Source organism: Callospermophilus lateralis, chromosome 13 (assembly GCF_048772815.1).
Source record: "Callospermophilus lateralis isolate mCalLat2 chromosome 13, mCalLat2.hap1, whole genome shotgun sequence".
NCBI classification, from domain to species: domain Eukaryota; kingdom Metazoa; phylum Chordata; class Mammalia; order Rodentia; family Sciuridae; genus Callospermophilus; species Callospermophilus lateralis.
Genome location: NC_135317.1, coordinates 40,113,579 through 40,140,525, shown reverse-complemented (window position 1 = coordinate 40,140,525; position 26,947 = coordinate 40,113,579). Strand labels below are relative to the sequence as shown.

At 39.3% G+C, this 26,947-nt stretch overlaps 3 pseudogenes; 2 read left to right on the top strand and 1 right to left on the bottom strand.

The window, feature by feature from the left end:
• The first annotated feature begins 820 nt into the window (after positions 1-820).
• Positions 821-2,187, top strand: LOC143412036 (thymidylate synthase pseudogene; annotated as a pseudogene).
• Positions 2,188-11,185: 8,998 nt separating this feature from the next.
• Positions 11,186-22,289, bottom strand: LOC143412035 (TRAF3-interacting protein 1 pseudogene; annotated as a pseudogene).
• Positions 22,290-22,478: 189 nt separating this feature from the next.
• LOC143412034 (phospholipid phosphatase 2 pseudogene) lies at positions 22,479-23,352 on the top strand (annotated as a pseudogene).
• The last annotated feature ends 3,595 nt before the right edge of the window (positions 23,353-26,947 follow it).

Genomic DNA, 26,947 nt, shown 5'->3' with positions numbered 1-26,947 from the left:
AAATGAGAGGTACATTTTTAACTATCAGCAAAAAATGTTTTCATCTGAAAATACAAGTCCTCATTAATTATTCTATAAAATTTTCATTGATATAAATAGTTTATAATTAGGTTATGCTTATAGAGCACTTAGATTTTCTTTTAGGCAGAGAGTGTAACAATTTGACCTACAATAATTCCTGAGAATATCTTTATCAATTAAGACTTACTAAGAGTCTTTATCAGATGACACACACACGTTAGAGCACTAATCTCCAGGATACATAAAGAACTCAAAAAACTTAACACCAAAAAAACACTAACAACCCAATCAATAAATGGGCTAAGAAGCTGAACAGATACTTCTCAGAAGAAGATATACATTAAATCAACAAATATAGAAAAAAAAAGTTCAACATCTCTAGTAATTAGAGAAATGCAACAAAACTATGCTAAGATTTCTTCTCACACCAGTAAGAATGACAGTTATCAAGAATACAGGCAACAATAAATATTGGTGAGGATGTGGGGAAAAGGTACACTTACTCATTGCTGGTGGGACTGCAAATTGGTGCGACCAATCTGGAAAGCAGTATGGAGACTGCTTAGAAAACTTGGAATGGAACCACCATTTGACCCAACTATCCTACTTCTTGATCTATACCCAAGAGACTTAAAATCAGCTATAGCAATGCAGCCACATCAGTGTTCATAGCGGCTCAATTCACAGAAACTAAACTGTGGAAGCAACCTAGATGCTCTTCAATGGATGAATGGATAAAGAAACTGTGGTATATATACACACAGTGGAATATTATTCAGCATTGAAAGAGAATAAAATTATGGCTTTTGCAGGTAAATCGATGGAGTTGGAGATATTATGCTAAGCAAAGTAAGCCAATCCCAGAAAACCAAAGGCCAAATGTTCTCCCTGGTAAGTGGATGCTAATACATAATGGGGAGAGGAGAGGCATGGGAAAAAATGGAGAAACTTTTAACTGGGCAAAGGGGAAGGAAGGTAGGGAGGGTATATGGGGGCAGGGAAGATGGTGTAATGAGATGGACATCATTACCCTAGATACATGTATGACTGCACATATGGTATGATGCTACATCGTGTACAACCATAGAAATGCAAATTTGTGTTGCAGTTGTGTACAATGAATCAAAATGCATTCTGCTCTTATATATACCTAATTATAATGAATCAATTAGTTTTAAAAGAAGACTACCTACCGAGAGAGAGAGAGAGAGAGAGAGAGAGAGAGAGAGAGAGACTGACTTCATTGTACCTGCCACCAGCTCTGAGTTGCAGTGCATCCTGTCACCAGCCTTGCAGGAACAGGTTACAGAGCAGTGGCTGCAGTCCAGGGAGCTGCAGTACCTGGGGCAGATCAAGCCCATCCTACATTGTGGCTTCAGAAAGGAAGACTGAATAGACACACCCTGTCTTTCTTTTCTTTTCATGAAAGCATGCTATAGCCTGAGAGATGAATTCCTCTGCTGACAACCAAATGTGTATTCTGGAATGGTGTTTTGGAGGAATTGGTGTGATTTATCAAGGGATCCACAAAGCTAAGAACTATCTTCCAGGCAAGAAACATCTGGAATGCCGATGCATCTCAAGCCTTTTGGGATGGCTGGAATTCTCCACCAGAAAAGAAAGGGACCTAGGCCGAGTTGGAGACATTTTTGGGCAGAACACAAAGATATGAATTCAGATTATTCTGATCAAGGAGTAGGCCAACTGCAAAAAGTGTTTGACACCATCAAAACCAACCCTGAAGACAGAAGAATCATCATGTGTCTTTGGAAACCAAAAGATTTTCCTCTGATGGTGCTGCCTCCATGCCATGCCTTCTGCCAGTTCTGCAAGGTGAATGGGGAGCTGTCCTGTTGGCTGTACCCTAGGTCAGGAGTCATGGGCTTGGGCGTGCCTTTCAACATTGAGTGCTATGCCCTGCTTACCTTACATGATTGCACACATCACAGACCTGCAGTCAGGTAACTTTATGCATTCTTTGGGAATGCACATATTTACCTGAATCACATTGAGCCACTGAAAATTCAGCTTCTACAAGAACCAAGAGCTTTCCCAAAGCTCAAAATCCTTCAAAGTGTTGAGAAAATTGACAACTTCAAACTTGAAGACTTTCAGATTGAAGAGTACAATCTACAACCAACTATTAAAGTGGAGATGGTTGTTTAGAGTGCTTTTAAAGGAGTTGGAAAGGTCTTATCCCTGTAGGGGTTGGGCCTGATACCCAGGTGAAAGTTTTTTTCTAAAGAAAAAGGAACTATGTCAAAAATCTGTTCATGATTTACCAATTATTCTTCATTAGCTTTTAAATATGTTGCCATTGGCAGACATAACTGCTATTGTTTTAGTAATCATGTTTTGTTAACTGAGGGAGCATGAAAGTCCTGAGAGAAGAAAGTGGAAATTTATATACTTTTAGCAAAAATATATAGTATTTCAGTCTCTTGGCTTCATGAAGACTGGTGAATTTTATTAGTTGTATAAGCTATTCCCTTCAATTTTGAAGTAACCCATCATTAATAATGTAAGAGCTTATGAATGCTTATTTGTTTTATATGTTGATTTAGTAAAGATCTGACTAAAAAAGACTTATTAAATTGTATATAATAAAAATATGCCCTATAGAAACGAAAGTAGAACAAATCAGACATAACTTTCCTGTGTTCATATATGAATACACCACCAGGTTAACTCCACACCATGTTCAACCCCAAGAATGGGATCCTAACTAGATCCCATTAGGTTACAATCCATGTATGTATAATACATCAAAAATACATTCACTGTTCCATATATCTAAAAAAATCAATTAAAAAAGGATTGCCTTACCAAAATTATATGCCCTGAGAAGGAGATATGTCCATGCCTTTTCCACATTGTTAATTAAAAACTATCTTCTGTTTCTCCCCAAAAACTTTGCAATATTTCTATTCTAAGGTATTATACATTTTTATTTATGCCCTCCTATAGAGAATTCTGTGAAATTATTGATGTAATTGATCTCAAGTTGATTTTATACAGCAGACCCTTTATTTGCCAACTGTAATTATACAATAATTTTTAATGCCTAAAACTTGGGAAATTATTTATTTCTGTGGATCTCAAATATTTACAAAGTACCCATTTACCCATTGCACAGTCTTAACCATGATCAGAAGAAATCCCCCATGGGCAATAGATGTTTCTCTCAGTAGCACGTTTGAATCCTTATGATAATGATGTAGTTGGCAGGCCATAATAATAATTTAAGTGTACATATTTGTGAGCACTTGTGTAGATAGGTTCAGACCTTAAGTTGTCTCTCCTTTTCAGAGCAGTGGTTCTGGTATCAGTTCTGTTTTTACCCTTGCTGTGGTGTTTGAGTCTGCCTGATATGTCTCCAGTTCCCGAGGCCTTTTACCCCCTACTTCTCTGGCCAGAGATTTAGTGTTTCTCTTCCTTTCTCTGGGTTTTAAATATCACAATTGCTGCCACAGTAAAGCTGTTCCCCAATGGGGGTTGGACTAAGGCAGGGATGGGAGAGAAAAGAGGAGAGGAGAAACAACTCAAGGATTCCTTCCATGCCTACTAGTATGCAGGGACCCTTCTACCAGACCTATGGCGAGAATAAAGGGGTCTCTCCTTAAGTTTTTATGGCATGTTTCTGTCATTTAGTGCCATCTCAGATCAAAGATGGAATACAAAGAACGGGAAAACAAAGAAGAAAAAACCATTACAAATCTTTATTCAAGTTTAATTTTCAGTTCCCCAATAATTTCTTCCACTCCATCTTGGCTGACACCTGAAGTTTGGGATCTTTAAGAACACAAATGAAGGCTGAACAAAGAATGAAGGTTTAACCAAGGCTCAGCTGAGTATGACTTGGAAAATCTGGGTTGCTCAGTTCTGCCGGGCTCCTGCACTCACTCTACGTACCTTGAGGTTGGAGGAGTTTGAGAGTTTTTATGGTGACACCAGTCTCTTCCTGCTCAGAGCCTGAATAAAAGGTGAACACTCCTGAATATGTTTATGTCTTATTTCTGGTGGAAATTGATTACATACAAATACATAGGCAATGATATTTTTATTGCAGGAATTTTCCAAGCACGCATGAAGCCCTAGGTTTGACCCCCCAGAATCGTTAAAAATAATAATTAAATAAATAAATTTTTTTTAAAAAAATCTTGTATGAACAGAGATATACCCCTATTAAGAATATCCTTCGATTCTGAAATTTCATGATAAAATAATGTTGCCAATATGCAAAAATCAAAAATTTAAAGTCATTAGAGTCAACTTTACACAAAAGAAAAGTCAATCAACATGAATTTTAAAAATTTTGAATATGGGAAAGCAGGCAAATAAAAACTCCTACCTAAATTCTTTTACAATGTCCCTTCTCATTGCGCCCATACTGGCCAAAAATGTTTTTATTACTGTAAGCTAAACTTCTGGCACCTTTGAGTGCAGCCTTCTGGAAACACAGGTGCTAGCGCTCTGCTTAGGTAAGCTTTCCTTCTGTAAGAATTTTCAGAGCGGCTGTGTTTAAAATCTGTGTATCCTCCACAGCCAACTCATACTGATATGTTCCCCCAGGGTTCATGCAAATATACTATTTTATCAGATTTTTTTTCTTATCTGTGCTCAAACAGGCTTATAAGGATACATAAAATATTACACAATTGGAAACATTAGACTATATTGAATAATAAAAGAAAAACAAGGTGAGGCATAGTGATCAAGAAATTAGATAAAGATACATAAAATAACGACTGACCATCCTTCCATCAAAGGGCTGTATAGTTAACTGTACATATTTATATTAATTGTGGTAGACCAGGTTATGCCATAGTAAGAGCAATTACCAAAATCTCAGAAGCTTTTGACAATAATTTCTCTTTTAGGTTATATATATTTTTTCTGATTTCTGTGCTAATGGAGTACCTATTGGCATTCATGCCTGTCACTTTGACAGAGGGAAGAAGCTTTGAAGTGCATTGTCCTTAAAAGCCTTTGATAATGTTAAATCTACTGGCTCTCATTAGCCAGAACAAGCCTCATGACTTCACTCACAAGCAAGTTAGTAAGTCCAGGCTTCCCCCATTGAAAGAGCAGGGGTAGATACTGGTGGGCAGCCAGTTCCCACTGTAGCAATCTCAGGGCAGGAAAGAAAACCAGAACAGCTCTGATTCATATTTTCCTGAGATAAAAACAAATACAACAGCTCAAGAAAATTACAACTATTTTTATTCTACTTTCAGATAGGAATTTCTCCAGGATTCCTCATTAAGAGGACTATGTATAATATGTCATTGTAATGCAGCCACAGAATTTTCTCAAAAGGTACTTGTATGGGTTTATGACATCACAACATCTTCAATTTGTTTAAACAGGCTCTGGAGGGCTTAAATATTTGTGGTTTATGTATCTACCTCTTTGCCAAATGCTCCACTCCGAGATGTATTTTAGCATTTTATGTTGAGTTATTGTGCTTAATTATTTGAAGGGCAGCAAGTGCTAGATTGGGTACTTTATGAGGGTTCTAGAAAGAAACTATTCTTTGCTTTGAGGTGAGAACTAATTTACCTTCCTAATACCTACCAACTTTGGGCCAGTTAAGATCCAAATATGGAAACGAAGGAACCAACAAGAGTCTTATCAGAAATCTATGCTATACTTCTGAGGTGAGCTGTGGGAGAACCTAGTGTTTGGATAAAGATCCTTTTCAGACAGTTCTGATTTGTTCTTCTTGTGCAGATAACTCATCCATTAATGGATCTCTCATAGTTGAGCAATTTTGTTTTTAGAAAAGTATTTCAAGATAAAGAGAGCAAGATTCCCTTCAATGCAGAAATTTTATAGCAAAATAAGGTACAGACAGGAATACTTCATTTTTAAAATAATTTTTCCAGCAATTTTATGAATAACCAATTTAAAAGCTAAGAATTTAATTCCAAAATAAATTAATAATAATAATAAAACTTTAATTGAACACTTGCTATGGCCAAACAATATTACAAGAAAGCTCTTAAATGCATTTTCATTTAATTTTCACAGCAGTGTTAGGTTAAAAAAATTATTAATCCTAATCTTCTAGTGGGATAAAATGAGGTCATATAATTAGTCTAAGGATAAACAAGGTACTAAGCTTGTAGAACTGGGGGTTAGAAAAGGCTGGCTAAATGTAGGACACTTAGCAACTATATTTACAATATATATTTTAGTAAAATAACTCCAGCTTTTATGTATAGAGAGAATTTACTAGCAAGATCAGTTTCAGATAATGATAGCATCAACTGTGTATAGAAAGGCAACTTGTCTTTCTGTCTTGAGTTCATTAAGCACATTCGAAAGAAAAAAGAAAAGCAGGAGGATTCAGCAGAAGCATATTTTCAATTTCAGGGAATTTAACTTCTGCCAAAGGCCATTCTCATCTGTCTCTTTGCAAATGAATATTAATATGTTTTATGTCTCCATAAAAGCATCAAAACATGGGGATTTATACTGTGCTCTACAATTTAGTTACACTTTTTGTCATAGAGTTAAAAGTTAAAGAAAAGCCCATGTAGTACTGCAGACTTTGACCTGGATCTGATGGCTTAAACAGCTATATGCTCTGCACTTTTTTGAGGCAACTAGCTTAAGGTAGCTCAATTCCAACCCATTTTTATCCAAGAGGAAAATGCCAGACAAACTCAGGGTTGCTGGGTTTCCCTCTTCAATGTTGTCTTAAGCAGTCAAAATTCCCTTTATCTGTAATGCTCAGGTTCTCCTACAAGAGATGTTGTAGAAGATCAGCCTCCTCTTGAAGGAGAAACATTTCTGATAATCTTTCCTGCTAGTATCTAGGTTTAGGTTTTTCAGGCTTTTGCAGATCTGCTATGTTAATTTATCACTCTTTTGTTTACTTTGTGATTTTAAAGTTTTTTGGTTAGTGTGTTACTGCTCTCATTTTCTTTGTCCTCTTGCATTCATATCATTAAAAATATTTTTATTGTCATTTAGGTGAAGTTTTTAGGAAGCACAGGGGAAAAATGAACTGAGCATGTCATATAAAGTGCAAATCCTTCTTTAGTTTTCTCACCTGTGAAACTGGGGAGTTGGAAATGACAATGTTTAAGGCAGTTCAATATTTATCCTTTTCTGCTGAGTTGGATCAATCAAGATAACATATTCTCTCCTTCAAGCAGTTCAGCTAAATCCCGTAGCAGGAGCAAACATGAGAGAATAAACATCCAGAGACCTCAAGTAAACCCAAAGCTCCTGAATGCAGTCAAAGTCCTTAAGAAGGAAATATATTTTTCTATGTATAGCTTTAGGCAAGATATAGAGGGAAATTCCTGAGAAGGTCACACAGCAACTTAAATTTCCAATGTGGTATAGCTGGTCAAGAGCAAATTTTTTAATAGACTTGAAGGCCCTATGGAGTTTCCAAAGGGAACAGAGAGAAGGGTTAAAGCAAAAGATTCAATGACCCAAGCATTGATAGGAACAAAAACTGCTAATTATTGCTTCCAGCCCAAACCCCCAATTGGCCTCCTCGGAGGAGTAAGCATATCATTTTACACAATGTGAATAAAGGAGCTGTGAGAGGCAACGACCCCACAGCACAGAAAGAGACCCGATTATCCTGAGTTGAACTAATTTATCTGTGTTCTGTGTTCCCTAATTTATCCTGTCCACTCCTGCCTACTCTGATCAAGCTGATACCTGCTAAAACAAACACATTTCATGATCTACCAGTTCCTGCAGATTCAAGTACCTAATGTGTAGGCTTTATATGAACAGAATTATGCAGTACATTGTGTGTGACAGAGTATTTTTCACTCAACATGACCTATTTTTGGTTTTCATCCTGTTTCCTTATATTCAAAGTGTCCTTTATAACCACATATAATTGCTTTATATCCAGTTTGACAAACTTAGTCTTATTTGGAATGTTAAATCCATATAGTTAATGGAATTATTGTTATCTCTCGGTTTACATTATCATCTTATTCATGTTTTATGTGATCCATCAGTTTATGCTTTCTTTTTATTTTTATTTTTTCTGTTTTTAGATTCTAAGAACTTTTTTGATGGATTGAGAAGTGTTTTTTGAGTGATGGAGTAGGGATATTTTCTTCTGTAGTTAAGCTATACTACAGTGTCTTGGGCCTTACCCTGTTCAGGCTTTCAGAGAAACTTCTTTCCAGTCATCTCCTTAGCAAGGGCATCAGGTTTGGGCAGGGCACTTGCCTTTGAACTTGGCAGATGTACTCCAGCAGGCAGTACTATAGGCAGTCAAAGCTGACTGGATGAGAGACCTATCTTTTCTCCTGCTCCTCTTTCTGGAACATTTCTCCCTTCTTCCTCAAGATTTTTATGAAATGATCCTTGACTTTGTGGGTCTTAATCTGAACATCTACTAAGATCTACTCTCTGGAGAGAACTATGGGAAGGGTGAAGGCATCGTGATCTGCACCCAAGGGTTGTTTTTGTACTGGATCTGAGGTATGCTGAAAAATGTAAGTTTTTTGGTGTCCTTATCCAGCTCTACATGCATGTTGTAATTCACCATCATGACCTGCATTACATTCTTGAAATGAAGGTACTGCAGAGTGGGGGCAGATGGGGAGCAGACTTTCATTGGCATGGTGGTGATGGCTGAGATCATGCTGAACCGGTCTGTTCACGATGTGGAAGACCCTTCCCCTCACTCCTTCCACCACCCTGTGAATGTTTCCACTCCCACTCCCAAAATATTATATATTCATTTATTTTCCCTTCTTTTCTCACATTAAGTATCCTGTTTATCCTAGCAGGTACAGTGTACATCCTGATTTGTTTCAGTGTAAAAAGAATTAATTTTACCACTTTTGAAATACTTTCAGAATCCCAGACCCCTTTATTTCCACTTAACACCTTCATCCTTTCTGTGTATCATTGATATCATGCATTTTAATTTCACATGTATTTTAAAACTCTACACCCATTACAAGTAATGATTTGTATAGTTGGTATTCATTATACTTATCTTTTCCAACATCCATTTTTCCAGCTTTATTAAAAAATAACTGACAGATAAAATTATATATATTGAAAGATTGCAGTGTGGGGTTTTGATACACATTTATATTTTGAAATCATTATCAAAATCAATACCACCATATCTATAACTCATGTAGTTACAGATATGGTTGTGATTGTGAGTTATACCAGTCTTTTACATACTCTGGATGCTAACTTTTTATTAAGTATATGTTTAGCAAATATTTTCTCCTATTTCAAAGGTTGTATTCATTTTATTGATTCCTTTGTTATGAAGAATCATTTTATTTTGATATGTTTCCATTTGTCTTTTTTTGTTGTTGTTCTTGTTGCCACTGCTTTTGGTATCAAATGCAAAAACTCATTATTAAGACCAATGTCAAGGATATTTTTCCTATATTTTCTCCCAGCAGTTGTATGGTTTCTAATCTTATATATAAATATTTAATCCAGTTTAGTTTTGTTGATGATGTAATATCAGAGACCACTTTCTTTTCTTTTGCCCATGGATATGTAGTTTCCCCAGCATCATTGATTGAAGAGATTATTCTTTTCTCATTGTGAATTTTTGGCTTCTTTGTCAAAAATTAGTTGTCTCCCCGCAAATGGTTTTATCTTTTCTTTCTGTTTTGTTCTATTGGTTTCCAAATCTATTTTCCATACTGTCTTATTATTTTTACAGCTTAACCATATTATATGAAATAAGGTAGTGTTTGCTTTAGCCATCCAGCATCTTTTGTGGTTCCATATGAAAGTTACCATTATTTTTTTATTTCCATGAAAAATATCATTGTAATTTTCATTGGGATAGCATTGACTCTATAGATTACTGGGAAGTATAGATATTTTAACATTAATTCTTCTGTTATATGAACATGGAATGTCTTCCCATTTTATTGTGTCATCAATTTCTCTCATCAATATTTTATATATTTCAACAAATATTTCTTTTTTCACATTTGCAATATTGTATTGTAGTGGAAAATTAAGTACAAACTGTTTAAAAAATTAATAACTTTGCCTTAAAAAACAATTTCAAAAAAAAATTGGATGACATCAACACATTTTAGGTATTGATGTTTCTTTCTAAGTCTTCTTCACGTAGATTCTCCTGAGGCATCTGTTTCTCAAGGTGCACAGGCCTATGCAAAGGAGAAGGAAGATGTTAGTGCCTCATGCAAGGGTTCTGTTCAGACTAACCAGGGGAAGACCAGGGCAAAGTCAGGATAAAAGCAAAGGTGACCCTGTGGCAATTTCATATCAGATGAAGACCTGAACAGCCACACTGAAATATCTCATCCATTTGTGAACTTCAAGGGCCAGAAACACAAGCAAAAATTAATAGGGCTAACCTCATAAATATTCTATGCAATCATGAAGAGGAAGAAAAATAATCCCAATAGTTGATACATACCTAAGGATACAGGCTCTGATCCACCCTTTTCATCTTGAAATTTAAAATGTAATTTGATCATTTTCAGGCCTCATTCTATGTATAAAGTATCCATCAGAAAGTTCATAGTGATCCTTCGTCTGGGGCTGATGCAGTAAATACTGACTTAAAAATTGAAATAAAAGACAGTTCCCTAGGGTGCAGATGTCACTTACCTGCATGAGAATTCTGGTACTGGACTAAATAGGCTACAGAGAAACAGAGAACAATTTTGGAAAAAAAAACCTCTCACAAAGGTGTTCTGAAGAGGGGCTGGGATTGTGGCTCAGCGGTAGAGCACTTGCCTAGCATGTGCAAGGCCCTGGGTTCTATCCTCAGGATTGCATAAAAATAAAATAATAAAATAAAGATATTGTGTCCAACTACAACTAAAAAATAAATATTAAAAAAAAGTGTGCTCTGAAGAGTATTTATAACCAACAAAGGATCCAACCAGAAGGAGGGGTAATACATGGCCTCTTGATACACTCAATGTGCTAACAGTTTAGAGTTCAGAAGCTTAGCCTATTATAATTCTGCAAATAGTCTGTCTTCTCAGTCACCTGGAACATGGGGGAGGGGTAAGGATTTCCTAATTTTCATTCCATTTTCACACCAAAGTTGACTTTTCATCACTGAGATCCTCGGCATTCACCTTGGCAATGTAAACTTGATACTGTACATTGTCTTCTGGATTTTTTTCTTTGTTTTTTAGGATGCTGGCCTTCACAGCACAGATTTGTTTTGCTGGTCCTTAATCATCTGCTCCAGCTCAGCCATCTCGAATTTCAGGAACTCTGTGGCATAGTCTGTGATACTCTTTCTGCAGGGCCTCTATGTGCTGTCTGTTCTCCCTGTGCCACAGCTGGAGCTCATTCTGCATGGCATCCACATTTTCATGGATCTAGTCCATGATCTTCCTCGGAGGAAGCACACTCTTACAAGGTCTGAATGAACATTCAATTTTCTTGATCTCCTTGGAAACAATATATTTCTCCTTCTTCCATGCCAACTCAAAGAAAGGATTTCTCCTTCTCTCCAGATTTGGATGACTGAAGCACTTCCTCATAATCTTTCTTAGTCTCCAATTTTTTTTCACAAGTCCACCATGCGTCTCGCTGTCCTCTAGCTCCATTGCTAGAATGTTTTCAATTTCTAACATTTCAGAGATCTGAGGAGCAGCTGCCACCACAAAATGATCATCATCTTCATTGTCTGAATTATGTTAATCTATAATCATATTTGAGATGATTTACCATTCCCTGTCCTATCCCTCAATAAGGTCTCCATGCTCTCTCCTGCCATTTGACGGGGGAGGCGCTGGCCTTGCACTACTGGTCCAAGGTACTCTGACACTGGAGGATAGCTCCCTGAGGGCTTCTGGATTCTTGAACAACTCGGATTTATCTTGGCCAGTAGGTCCAGCCTCTCCTTCTGCATCATTTACGGACACCTTCCACTGAATATTTAGATTGTCGTTTTGATGTTTTTGATATCAATGACATGGATACTGTCATAGAAATCTCAGCCTCTGGAGTCTTTAAAGGATCCATCTGACAACTTTTCAGACATCTCCTGAGCTTGCTTTGCTTTCTTTCCAGCTTTTTCTGTTCTCTGATCTCCCTGTTTGGGTCCCTGGAGTGCTCCCCATTTCTCACTCTCCACTGCTTCCAGTCTCTCAGCCCCTCCTCTCCCTCTCCTCCAGGTCTGCATCTAGGTCCAGGTCCTTGTTGCGTCTGTCTGTCCCTCTCTTGCTCCTGCTTGGCCCTATTTCTGCTTTTTCTCCTTCTCCCCTTCCTTGTACTTGTCCCTCTCAGCACCTTTATGTTGGTCTCCATCATTCTCCTTCACCTTTTCTTTCTCCCTTTCTTTTCCTCTTGACTTGATTTCTTCTTTCAACTCTTCTTTCTGTTTTCCATCTCTGCTTGTACTTCTTTTACTTCAGAATTTCCTGTATCCTCTCTATCTTTGTGAGCCTTGGAATCTTCTTCCCTCGCGTTCTAACTATTCTGGTGAGACTTCGAGTCCGGGAGGCCCTTTCTCTCACGTCCACACTGCGTCCTCTCTGGAGAGCTTGTTGAAGCTGCACTCTGTACTTACCTGACGCAGCTGATTTGTTCTTTCAGGCTGGTGCCCAATAACAATTCAGTCCCGAAACCATCATGACCACATGTATGGCCTTCTGTAGGAAGTTAATTTTTGCATCTTTATCCTTGACATTGTCTGACTTCATCTCGACGTCTCTGTAGAGGCCCTTCAAGAACCCAGTGGTTCTTGTAAACCCAGAAAGGCCTAATAGCCTCTGTGACCATGTCCTGCAGGTCGCAGAACGGGGTCTTGCTCTGCAGCTTCTCCAACACTGACGGTCTGCAGATCACCTTGCCCGGCGACTCCTGCTACATCACCACGGCGAGGCTGCCCGCCCATGGCCTCAGCCAGCCTAGTCAGGTGGAGGTGATGAGACAGGGTCCCATCCTACAGCCACAAAGGGCTGCGCAGCCTTAGCAACTGACCCGCGTGACGCCCTCCCCACCCGAAGCCCCCCCCCCCAAGTCAGATATTTCTTCAGTGGTGGAATTCTTATATATATATATATATATATATATATATATATATATATATGATGTTGATAGGCCTTTATTTTATTTTTTTGTATGTGATGCTTAGAATCAAACCCAGTGTCTCACGGATGCTAGGCGAGCATGCTACCACTGAACCTTTAAAATTCTTTCCCAAACTAATACACTGTAGGAAGTATTTGCAATTTATATATGATAACAAGAAATTAACATAAAAGCTCATAATAGCCTTGTAGAAACATTAACAAGTAGAATACAACAATAAAAATAAAGAAATATCATCAGAAAACATGAATATGTCCATTCCCAAAATTTCCAAAAGCAAATTTTTTAAAAAGATATATGTGCAAATTTATAAAAATGTATAATTTTTAAACATCTTCATCATATTGAATTACCTGTATACATAAAATTTGCGTATTTCAAAAATATTTTTCTCTCATAAAATTTGCAAATTTCAAGAGACAGATGATATCCATCCTATACAGATGACATAGTGTACTGATATAATGGTATCAGAAAACACTTTGGACACATGATTGATCTAGTGTGGATATGCAACTGTTTCAATCATTAGGTAGAAAAATCAGTTATTACAAGGACCACTTTTTAATGTAGTTCAAACCTCATCAAGCATCTAAGTCTTCATTATTTCTCTCTGTAAAAGGGAATTAAATCAGTCTAGCACAAAAACAACTTGAAGAGTAATTCCAACCTGTAACTCTCGATTACAAATTACATGCACAACTTCTAAAAGCACATTTCTTTATCCTTCATTTAAAAAAATACAATTATCTAAGCAGCATTTTGTATTGTGTTCTACTGTCCTCCCTCAATGTATATACATTTTGTAATTGTGTACTTGTAAACCCAGAAAGGAAATGAAAATGAAATATCAAATTACCAGAACAACAAAAGCAAAAGTACCTTATAAATCTACTGAAGAGGAAAACATTGCTCCAGATGACTTGGGCTGTGCATGATTCTTTGTGCTGAGATCTAGACAAGTTTGAGCCATCATTCATGTGGCTTTCATGGTGCATAATAGCCTGTAAGAAAGCAGAAGTGATACCTTCATTCCCTGTGTCCCCTTCCCAAGCCAGTGTCAACATCATGTGCTCTGAAATCACTGAGAGTAACAGCAAACAGAATCAAAAGGCAGGTAAGACATCCCAATGCCATTGTGTTCAAATTAAATAACACACACACACACACACACACACACACAGCTCCCTGTACAAACTAGCTTTCAATATATTCAGTTATTGTTTTACAAAATGATTCAATAAATATTGAATGAAATAAAACAAATAGCAGGGAATTTCAACATATTTATATTCAACAAATGATCTCTGGCCTCAGCAAACTGTGAACAAGCATCAAAAGGGGAGATTACACATTGCCTCCCATTACTGTAGCATCATAGGCTTCACAGCAGTTCTCGAGAGGCTGACCAATCACCAAGCACTGAGCAATGCTTCCAGAGCCTCGAAGTTCAAAACCAAATATTTTTATTAGCTCTTCGAATAGGTTCTATGTTTTAAACTTTGTACAAAATGGTAACATTAGGAGAGGTTAGTGCATGAATCTGAAGAGCATAGTTCAATGAATGTTACAGAGGGAACATACATCTAACCAACACCCAATCAGGAAGAAAAACATCAGGGAAATTTAAAGTCCTGCTCCATGCCCTGAGCTCCCTCCTGCCCCATCTTCAAAGCACTCTCCACTTTCCAGACTCCAGAGCAGTCACGCACTGTGAGTAGAATCACACAGCCTGTGAGCCTGAGAGTTTGCCCTCCTGCAGGGACACTTCCAACAAGGTAGCACAGAACACTTAATCAAGCACAAGAACTGAAAACTGAAATTAGTGATTACAACTAAAATTACATACTACCTAGAAAGCAAGTAAAGAGAAACTCCCAACACCAAACTGAATGAGACAAAGATAATTTGCAGTCAAAGGCAAGATTATAGCCAGGCAAGATGGTGCACACCTGTAATCCCAGCTACTTGGGAGGTTGAGGCAGGAAGATGGCAAGGTGGAGGCCAAACTCAGCAACTCAGTGAGACCTGGTCTCAAAATGAAAAGAAAAAAGAACTAGGTATGGAGCTTTTTGGTAGGGCACTTGCCTACCATGTGCAAGGTTTTGCATTTGATCACCAGCACCACACACACACACACACACACACACACACACACACACACACACAAGATTATACCATTCCATACCTTCATTAAGAAGAAATGACTAAAATTATAGAGCTCATTACTCATTTTAATACTTCAATAAAAAGAAGACTAGATAAAGTTAAAAAAATTGAAGTTAATGAATCTAAAAGGAGAACTAATGATCTAGAACTAAAGCACTAGAAAGGATGAATAAACACAAAATTTGATTCTCTGACAAGGTAATTTAACCTCTCTCTAACCAAGCTAAAAATAAAATAGGAAGCAAAATCAAAGATGAGAAATTTTTTAATAGATGAAAACAGACCAAAGAAAAATGACATTCATAGGGCATGAAAATGGTATGAAACACAAATGTAATTACCAATGAATAAAAATAATTTAATTTTCCTTATGAATGTATATTCAATAACTCTGAATAAAATGAATACATACAAATCTAGTAGCATTTCAATATAACAACACATTATGGTCAACTAGAGCTCATTCTATGAATGTAGGGATTTTTCAACAATTGAATATCTCTTAACTTATTATCAATGAAACAAGGACCTTAAAACATGATTTTTACCTCCTTTAATTTATCAAATTCAGCAATTATTACTATTTAAAAGCTAAGTAAAATCAGAATAGCAAAAGATTACTTATATATAAAAATAACATCCATTGTCCTAAGGTTGCAAAACTTGTGACTTCTATGAATCAGGAGTGAAAAGATCTCTCTGGCCAAAGAGGCAGGGGCTAATTTGGGAGGGAATGCTGGGCAACTATCCTGGACAACCTTAAGGAAAATGGATATGTCTCCCATGGAGGTATGTGTCTGGCACCAGTGCAACCATCTGTCAAAACTCTACAGCTAAGTAGGCATTGATGTTGAAATTACAGAAAGTTTATCCTTACTAAATGCAAATAAGGAACAGCCAGAAGCTACTATGAAGTGGCAGGAATATGGAAGTGCCACAGAAACAAAATGAGCATTGTTGATGGTGAACAATGGATTGTGCATCATGCTACTTCTCTGTTATCTTGGTTGCCTTTGATGTATTTAAATTTATTCAAATTCATTATCTCACTGCCTCTTCTCAAGCACCTTGGCTCTACATTCTGTTATGACTTGTTCAGTTAGTTAGTTAGATGCAGAATTGACATTAGAAGCCTTATCCTCTGTGAGATTCTGAATTTTGTACTCCTTTGATGAACAATACCCTGTGTCAAATAAACTGTGCTATGTATGTCCATCAGAAGATGCATAGGTTTACAGATTGTGGTTGATCACACAATGGAGCCTTAAAGAAAGAAAGAAGGCCTGCAGTTCATGACAAAACAAGGGAGTCATAGGGGGCCAAGAGAAGTGGGCCAGTTCCACAACAAACACTGTGGGACTCCACTCACATGAGGTCCATAGATGGTCCAACTCATAGACACAGAGAGTAGAAGGGGAGTTGCCAGGGGTGGAGGATGGGGACCTGTCAATCACCAGGTCTAAAATTTCAGGGATACAGATGAAGTAGTTCTAGAGAGCTGTGCTTGTGGATATCCAGGCCACACTGCTGTGACCTGGAACTTAGTGAAGGAGGCTGCTCCCCTCTTCAATATTCTTACCAAATTCTAACAAAAAATAAATAAATTGAAGTACAGTCACTTCCACAGAGGCCTTGGAATATTTTCTAAACAGAACCCAATATCTACTTCAGAAATTAAATTCATATGTGTATCCATAGGTGTTTAATATTTTCTCCAAATTTAACAAAGATGTTTGGTCATAAAAGATTGTTTTTACAAAAGTCATACTGTACATGATTTTAACTGGGACTTACATCATCCTGGGCAAAGCTTTCAACAAAGAGAGACCACCCATGCCTGATCATTCAGAGTGCGGGGACTACAGGGAGGGCAATGATTTGTTTGTGACCTTCCTGCCACACCTACCATCAAGGTCATTGAGTTCCCAGCCTGGGGACCAAGGCATGTAACGCACAGGAGTGTGATTTGGCCTGATTCGCTCAAGTGTCCATAAGCAGAGGTTTCTAGAATTTTCTGAAATGTTTTCTTGTTGCTCTGGAAGTTCAGTCTAGACCCACGTGGAGCTGGGATTGGTTACGCACTGATCCACCCCACCCAGCAAAACATGCTGTGCCATCACTGTTGGCAGCCCAGGATACAGCAGGTCCTCAAGTGTGAATCTCCCCTGTGCAGTCGCCATGACCAAAGGCAGTTGTTGTGCACGGCCTGACCACTTTGCATGTTTTTTCTCCATGTTTACAGTTTTGTGAAAGCAAGGATTGAGTTCAACTGATCTCAAATTCTAAGGGCCTAGAAAATTATCAGCCTGCAAGTGTGGCTCAATAGCAGTTTTGTTGATTTCTTCCTGAGCAGGACTTCAGCTCACTCTGAACAGAAGATACTGTAACATTGGGATGTGCTTGGCTGCAGTTATAGAACACCTAACAAACGCTTTTAGGATTTAAAAGATATCTTCTTGTCCCATATGAACATGACTCCTGGAGCCCTGAAGTCCTAGGGCTGGGATGGCATCAGTGTGATATCCTGTGGATACAGGGTCTTTCTGCAACTTTCTCAGCACATCAGGTCTTCATCTCTTGCCTGCATCCTCACAGTCACAACATGGATGCCAAGGTCCCACTCTTCAGTTCCTAGAAGGGACAGTGAGGCTTCTTAACTCTGTTCAACATGCAGGCTTGTCTCAATAACTTCACCAATGGAGACCAATCACCTTCCCTACCTAAAAATACCCCTCAGTCACCTGCCACCCTTTTACTGTCTAGCACAACTTCTGATTATGTCCTCCACAGCATGAATGTATCACAATGCAAAGTTACTCTTTTCAAAGTAAAAGAAATTACTAACCCAAAGGGATGCTCTGAAGGTGAGTCTTCAGCCTGTGACCTTTTAATGGAGAGGTGGGGGATCAGAGAGGCCCTTGTGCTATGCCCTCACATGCAGAAAAGGAAGGCTGGTAGAAACAAGGCCAAACCCAGTCCACAAAGTGAAACTGACCAGATGAACAAATTTAAGGAGAGATCTGTGTTCCAATTTTAGAAACTCTGGAGTTTGACCATGTTCAGTCCATATACCTATGCATGGTGGTAATCAGCTAAAGCTGAGTGGCAGATTCCTGCATCCTGGGCTCTCCAGTTTGCCACAATCCCCACCCTGCTCTACTACCCTGTGTGCCAACTCACCCCTCTGCTCATTCATGTTCCTGGCCTGGCCCTGGAGGTGGCTGGGCTTATGTTCCTGCTTTGGTGTACAAAGAATATTCTTCAAATTAATTTCCCCTCACTCTTGTGACCTGGACATAGTGAATAGATATGGTTTTCTAATGGGAGCTATGAGATTAGAGAGGTAGAGATGTGTCCAAGGTCAAGCAGGTCACTCCCCATTTGCAGGGGTCCTAAGCATGCACTTGAGGTTCCTGAAATTGCAGGCTACTCCCACTATATGGAAAGAGCCAGGAATCAGAGCCCAGGTGGGAGACAATATGGCTGTGCAGAAGGGGCCCAGTGGAAAGGAGCAAGGGGCTACAGGGCAAGACCAGGGTCAAAGCCAACTTGTAACAACTCCAACAGTTCCCAGCAGCTTCGGCTCCAGCTCCCAACACACTGATCCCTGTTTGTGGTGGTATGCGGAGCCCACAAAGGGACAGAAATAAGACACTTGAAAAGAGAGAGAGAGACAGAGAGAAGTGTAAGAGGAAGACAGACTTAAAGGGACATAAAAAGAGGCTGAGGGAGGGAGGGAACAGAACTTCAGAGAGCAAGGGGGAAAGAAGGGAAGGATGGAGTGGGAAAGAGTCCAAGAGCTTCAGAGAGCTAGGTGACATTAGGCTCCAGGGACCAGGACTCAAGACAAGAATCTACTTCCATGTCCCAGGAACTCATACAGCTTTTTCCTGGGTTCCTGACACTTGACTCACAGGACTGTGAGTGCTGTGAACATTGGACACCACAGACCTATGACTTCAATGGGTCCCGTCTGCCTAGTCCATCTTTGGCTTTGTCTCCCAGACTGTCAAGGGTCCCACTCATGGAGAGAAGAGACAGCCCTTCCTTCCCGCTCTCCCATGGGTAGAGGGAATCCCGTGAGGTTCTGGTGGGAGGTGCTCCCCCAATCCCTGCACAGGTTCTGGGTCCTGCAGTGTGGATTCAGAGCAGATGCCCTGCCCAGAAAGTGCAAGGGAATATATGTGCATCTTTTGTCTCCATGGAGACCTGCAAGCAGGGCAACTCCTTGGCAGCTGGGTAGTAAAGTTTTTATTTATTTATTTATTTATTTGGTAGTGGGGATTTAAATTGGGGGCATTCAACCACAAAACCACATCCCCAGACCTACTTTGAATTTTATTTAATTACAAGGTCTCATTGAGTTGCTCAGCACCTTGCCTTTGCTGAGGCTGTCTTTGCACTTCCAATCCTCCTGCCTCAGCCTCTTGAGCTGCTGGGATTACGGGTGTGCACAACTATAACTAGCTAAACTTTTGTCTTTGCCAAGTCTTTTGTGCAAACACTATAAGTAAATCTGCCAGGTATTCTGAGGGACAGAAGTTTTCCTCCTGGCCACATGGAGCCTGGTGATCCAGGAAACCCATTTGGAACCCTTCTACAGAGAAGTTTCAGAAAATATGCAAAAATTTAAAGTGCACCCTTACCTTTAGCCCCAGAATGCAAACTCAAATAATTTATGTATTGTTACTGTGGAAAAATTTTAAATTTTATCTTGAAATTGATCTTTGTAATCAAGGCCCCCACTGGCTGGGGCAGATCTCAGGTCCCTGGGGGAAAGTCAGTGGGCACCATTTCTCTGCTCAAACCCATGCCTATCCTGGGGGCTGCTTAGGCTCATAAAAAGCCAGATCTCCTTGCAGAAATGTCCTTAGCCCATGATTTCAGTGGATTATTAATTTTTTTGCTATTAACCTCTAGGATTTATATACATTTTGGAAATTAAGAGTTTGCAAATTTTTTTCCCGTGTTGAGGTTTTTTTCCACCCTGACATTTGTCCCCTTCTGCAATTTGGGTTAATGTTGTCTACTATCTGTTCTTGCTTTTGTTGCCTGTGCTATTGATGTTGTATCAAAAAAAAATCATTACCAAGACTAATGTGAATGATTATTGTGAATGACCGGCCAATGGAGGTTTTGACAATTTTGCATTGCAATTATCAGAGCATGACAATTCCATTTTCCAACACTGTCAATATTAAGTTTTCTCAGTCTATTTATTCTTTGTAATTGATAGGCAAACATACACATGTACTTTGTGTTTCCTTTGGATTTCTATACTGTTGACATGGAATGTCATCTCAAATGTTTGGCATGTCATTTTTATAAACAGCCTATATTTGGCATTTCACATTTTTAACGGGCTGTTTGTTTATTTTTATTGACTTGCATGAACTCCGTATGAGATTAAGCTCTGGTGAGCTGTGCAGACACCACAGGATCAGAATCAAAATATTGTTTTTAAGCAATTGGCAAGAGTTTTGCCTCATGCAGAGAGCCCTTTGCCAGCTCGGGAATTCTGCTCAGAATTCTGTGATCAGAGTTAGTTTACTTAGATTTCTGGTGGCTCCACAGCCACACAGAAGCACCTCAGAAAGAAGCATGCAGCAGTGCTCCTTAGAGGATTCTGGCTCCTATTCAATGACTCTAAGGTGTGAGTCAGGACAGGGTCAAGAAGTGAGGCAGCTTGGTGATTGGGCATCTTAACTACTTTTATCTCAGGGGTGGGAAGATTAATGGAGAGTCACAGTCCATGTTGGTAAAGAGGCAGCTGTCACTCATGTTACAGAAAGGATGGACACAGTGATTTCTGTGGCTTCAGAGTCAGTCTCGGCCTAATTTTTTATATGACCACCATGTAGTCCTGTCTGAGGTTTTCATTCTATTAGCATTGCTTGTGTTGACTTGAGGAGATCATGGACGAGCCATCTACGGGCAGGAAGATCATTTTTCCTTTCTCAGTTCCTCTCAGGGTCTAGATGTAAACAGCACTAATTTATTTTATCAATGGTCGTATTGCAGAAGGCCTTGACTTTTGGTGTGAGGAGGTTTATACCTAGTATGGTAGATGATATTTAGATAGGAGGTATTCCCCAAAAGCTCATGTGTGAGACAATGCAGAATTGTTCAGAGGTGAAATGATTATATCATGAGAGCTGTTACCTAATCAGCAGATTAATCCATTTGGTGGATTAATAATTTGAAGGGGTTAATGGGTGATAATTATAGGTGAATAGGATATAAGCAGGTCATTGGGGGTGAACCTTTGGGTTTATATTTTGTCCCTGGCCAATGAAGCTCTCTCTCTCCCTCTTTCTCCCAGGGGCCATGAGTTGAGAAACATTCCTCCATCTTCCACCATGTGTTCTGCCTCACCTCAGGCTCAGAGTGATAGAGTCAGCCTAGAATGGACTGATCTACTGAAACCATGAGCTGAAACAAGGTTTTCCTCCTCTAGGTTGTTTATTGTGTATTTTGGTGACAGTGACGGAAAGCCAACTCACAGGGTGGATAAGAGAGCCACCAGGACATTTGGGTGCTGGAGTGCTCAGCTGAGCCTCATGCTTGGGGTCTCAGCAGTCAGTCAGTCTTTGGAGAGATAGATGATCCGAGTCAGGTCTAGGAAGAGGCAGTTCCAGAGGTACTATTGGACTGAACTCGATTGTCAAACCAAACCAAGACGTATACAGATAAAAATAATCATTTTCTCAGTTTCCCTACGAAATTTTCCTTCACCTACAAAGATATATATTTACATTCATATTAATATAGACAAAAACAAATGGTGTTTGAATTATGAAATTGTATTATGTGGCACATTTTCCTGCAGCTTGCTTTAACACTTAACAGTTTCTCCTGGATGAGCCAAATGGCCCATACACAGATATATAACTCACTTTCTATTTAGAACCCCATAAACTGAGGTTCTAATTTAATTTGCATTGAAATGTGTTAAAACAGAAAAGGCTTTTATTTTTCATCTTTTTTTTTTATTTTTTTTATCAAACTACGTTTCTATCCAGTAACATGGCATACATGTTCGCTTACTGAGGTATTATTACGTCAAGAAAGTTTACAATATGCATATTTTAATTGTTGATTAAATGTCAGTTTTTATAGTTTTGTTTTTGTTTTTCCTATCACTGAAAGCATTCTGTGACCCTGTGGACCTGGGATGTGCTGTGGGTTGCGGGGAAGGCCGGGCAGTGACATGGAGCACAGCGACTCTATCCTGAGCCATCCTGACCCTGGTGAACGCCCCATACAAGCGAGGGTTCTACTGCGAAGATGACTCCATCTGATGCCTCTACCACTGGGACACCATGGACCATGGGCTCATGGCCAGGGTCACCATGATAGCCACCATCATCCTGGTCTCCGCAGGGAAAGCCTACCTGGTGTGCACCGACCGCCTCTACTCCTGCTCTCTTTCAATAAGACATGGCTGTCCTCTACAAGGTGCTGGACACCTTCCTGTTTGGGGCAGCCATGAGCCAATCCTTGACGGACCTGGCCAAGTACATGATCAGTTGTCTGCGCCCCAAATTCCTGGCCGTCTGCAACCCAACCTGGAGCTGGGTCAACTGGTCTGTCTACGTGCAGTTGGAGAGGGTGTGCAGGGGGAGCCCTGCTAATGTCATCGAGGCCAGGCTCTCCTCCTACTGTGGACACTCCTCCTCCGGGATGTAGTGTATGTTGTTCTTGGCGCTGTCCTTGCAGATGTGGCTCTGCGGGAAGTGGGCGCGGCTGCTGTGGCCCACTGTGCAGTTCTTCCTGGTGGCCTTCGCCCTGTACATAGGCTACACCCACTTGTCGGACCACAAGCACCACTGCCGCGATGTCCTCGTCTGCCTCCTGCCAAGGTCACTGGAAGCTGGCATCACTTTTCGGTATGTCTCAGACTTCTTCAAAGCCCGACCCCTTCATCCCTTCCTGGAGGAGGCAGCAGAGCGCAAGCCCAGCCTGTGATTGAAGTTGACTGTGGGCGAGGCTGCGCACAATCACGGTGGCTGCCAGGTCTTCCGAACCAGGACCACCAGGTGGTCATCTATGGGACCTGGTCAGCAGGAGGGATCAGAGAGGGCCCAGGTTACCAGCTAGCGACAGTGGCAAGCAGTGCCCCCATGGTCCAGGTGTCCTGTGGGCTGACCTCCTTGGTTCTTGAACCAAGAACCTCCTGGTTCTTGCCCAGGAGCCAGGCACCCCACTGCACGGTAGGTGCGCACATGGGTTTCTAGAAAAGCAAACGTTTGTTGAGGACCATGCCGCCAGAACAGCCCCCTGCTTCTCTCCGGCATGCACATGGAGTTATCTCATGCCCAAAATACCTGAGCAGCCGGCCTGCAGGTTATGGATCCCAGGGCTGTGACAGAAAAGAGGTCTGGTGGTGGAGGTAGTGGGCTGAGTGCACTGAGGGAAGGCAGCCCCTTGTTGCACAGCCAGGCACCTGAGCCTGCAGTGGCTTCAAAGACCAGCCAGATTCGCTCCATTTCCTGAGTCCTGCCCTCTCCCCTCCTCAACCCTCTGTATGCCCCCAAGGCCTCAGAGCCTCTCTATGTGTGATGAAGGTCCGTCCCTCTGAACTGCCTGTCCAGCAACCCCCCTCCCCTCTGCACAGACCAGGTTCCAGGCCCTGTAGGAAGCACTGTCCCTACATTCCCTGTGCCTCCATGGGACTCTGGCCTGAGCCCTGCGGTCCTGACCCTCTGCCAACACAGCTGGTTCTGAAGCTGTATGCTGGATTGGTGCCTCTCAGCCATTTCAGAACTTTCTGGGCTTGCCTTTCAGTGGGAGACTGAGTCAAAAATTTTGATTTTTACCAAAAAAAGAATTTGTTTTCCATTTATATATAACTGGTTATCATTTGAATGTTTGACTTTATTATTGGCCATTATCTCTTTTCTCCTTAGTAAGAAGACTATATATCCATGCTTGTTCAGTATAACTTGAGTTATTAGTCAACATTTTGTCACTCTAATGAAATACTGGAGGCAGGCTACTTATGAAGAAAAGAGGTTTATTTAGCTCACAGTTTTGGAGGTTCAAGAACATGGTGGAGCACCAGCTCTGTTCTGTACAGAAAAAGCAGCAGTCAAGATATCAGCATGTTTGGATCAGTTCCCTAAATCTCCATTCCTGCAGTGGTGATGTGAATGGGTCCAGATGTATGTCTGGACAAACAGTGGCCTGCATTACAGGAAAAGTACACTAGGCTCGAAATCCCATTATTTTGTCACATACAGTGAGCAATTCTGTTTGTTGCCTCATAAGTAGAAATTAACTCATCTCTTAAGGTTGCTCACTATAAAAACAACCCTGATAAAATGATGTGTAGGAAAAGATCAGGTTCTTGAATATTTAGCATATCTAGCAAGATGTGAGAATGTGAGAAACCCTTGTAGGAGTGACCTTCAACACTAAGCCTCAGCTTTCGTGTGATGTTAATAAGAAAGTTTGGCTATTGTAAATCACTGTGACATTTATAGTCCTTTGGTAATTCAACAAAGTTGCAGTAGTACAGAGGAAGTCCATTGATATTTGTATATTTATATTACATTTTGCCACTTTACCTAATTCTCTTATTTTAAAAAAGTGTTTTAATTTTTTTGTTTCTTGGGCTTCCTAGGTATTATAGCATCTGCAAATAATGCAAATTGCCTATGGTTTTTCAGTACTGAAAGTAACTCATTTACTGGAAAAGGAAACATTCCTTATTTTCATTGATTTTTTTCCTTCTGTATTAACACAAGTTTCCAAAAACAATTTTGAATAATAATGATGATAGTAAATATGCCATTTATGAGGTTATTATATCTTACCTCCAAACCTACCATTTGATACTAAGTTTGTGATACTTACTTTGGAAATTTGCAATTCAAATCACAATTTTGCTTTAGATTTTGGTTCCCCACTAAAGTCTGCAGATAGAGGCATTGCAAGGAGATCCCAGGCTCGGGGGTGACTTAAACATAAGGAAATAAAAATAAGTTTGTAGGGTATGTGACAGACCCAAGGAGTCTATTTCAGGGAGTCAAAATGGGAAATTGAGGGGATTTGTTTTTCTTTCAAAGTGAGTTTATTAAGACATACAAATTTTCACATTCACATTAATTATGTAATAAGTTTAAAATTCTATACAATTGACTTAAAGGAGAAGTATGATCAAACTTTTTCATCAGCCTTCTGGAATGATAATCAAAGGTTGAAAATATAAACTACACATCTATTGTTGACATATGTTAGGCAGCCTCCTCCTTGTGTAGTCTGTATAGTGTTTTTTTTTTTTTTGCATTTACTTTGAAAAATCTGATTTTCTCTTCTGAATCCAAAAAGAAGTGTATTTGTGTTAAATTTAGAATGTTTAGCTTTTCCATTTGTCTTTCAAAATACTTTCCAGACTGTGCTCAGAATTGTGTAAAAGTTACCATCCAATACCATGTTTTCTAAGAAAACTTTTCTTCAAGGCACTGGCAATTTAAAAATAAAAGAATTTAACTACTATTGGAAATCTCTGTGACAATGGGTCTCAAGAGCTTAATCAGATTTCTTTTAAGACAGAATTTAAAAAAGAATTTTGAGGGACTCATACCTGAAAACTCCAATTAAACATAAAACCTCCCAACATCCAAACTTTTTTTGCATCATTTCAATAGATAGAAAAATTATAAAATGGAATTTTATTTCATTTCATTTTATTTCACACATACATATAAATACACCATTTTAACCATCATGTTTGCTAGCAGAATCATGAAATAAAAACAAATTCTACATTCAAGGGAAAGAGTCCATCTTATTCTTTGTTGTTTTCTACCTCTGTATTTTAAAATCATGACCAAAGGCCAAGAGTCGATCCATTTATCTGAATTGAACAATCAGTAGGTTCTACTATTTCTACATATAGCACATGTGTCTTTTAACAAGCCTAGGACTCAAAATGTTGGAGCATTTCTAAAAAAAAAAACATATTTAGGAATACTTGAGAATTCCAAAGTGACTCTGAAAGCCGCATCCCAAAATCTAATAGACATTCATCATGGGCTATTCATGGGTACTGAAGTATGTCCAGCATGTACACAAAATTACTTGTTGAAACTGACATAAAACAAAGAGCAATACTTAATATTAACAGAAGCTGCATAATTAAGAATAACCTCCTTTTGTTGCTTATTTCATGAACTTTTAAATTTTCTCACCAAAAAAGAGACACTCAAGCCAATTTTTCTGATTTCAGTCATTGAAAAATTAATCCATTTCTTTCAAATCCATTATTAGTGAAGAATGTTTTGAAGGAAAAGGTTTCCCACAGAACATAATACAATTTCTCATTGTTTTTCAAATTTAGAAAGAACTCATGCCTGGATTTGATATTTTTTCAGATAGCAAACAATAGTGACAGGATTCATAAATAGGATTTTCTGACACACGCAGGAAAAGTCAGCTAACACTCACAACATTCCAACCACTCTTTTTTCAATCAAAAAGATGGCTGAGCATTAGTAATTATTAGTTGTCAGTACAAGCACACATTTAAATCTTTATTTTTGGGGCAACATTTTAAATAGACAAATTTTATTCCACTTCCAGGGCTCAAATCAAACAAACAAAAAATAAATGAAAATTACAACGGGTAACAAGGCCCATAGGCCAAAGTTATTTTTAACCAGTAACTGTAACCTACTGCCAGTAATTATTT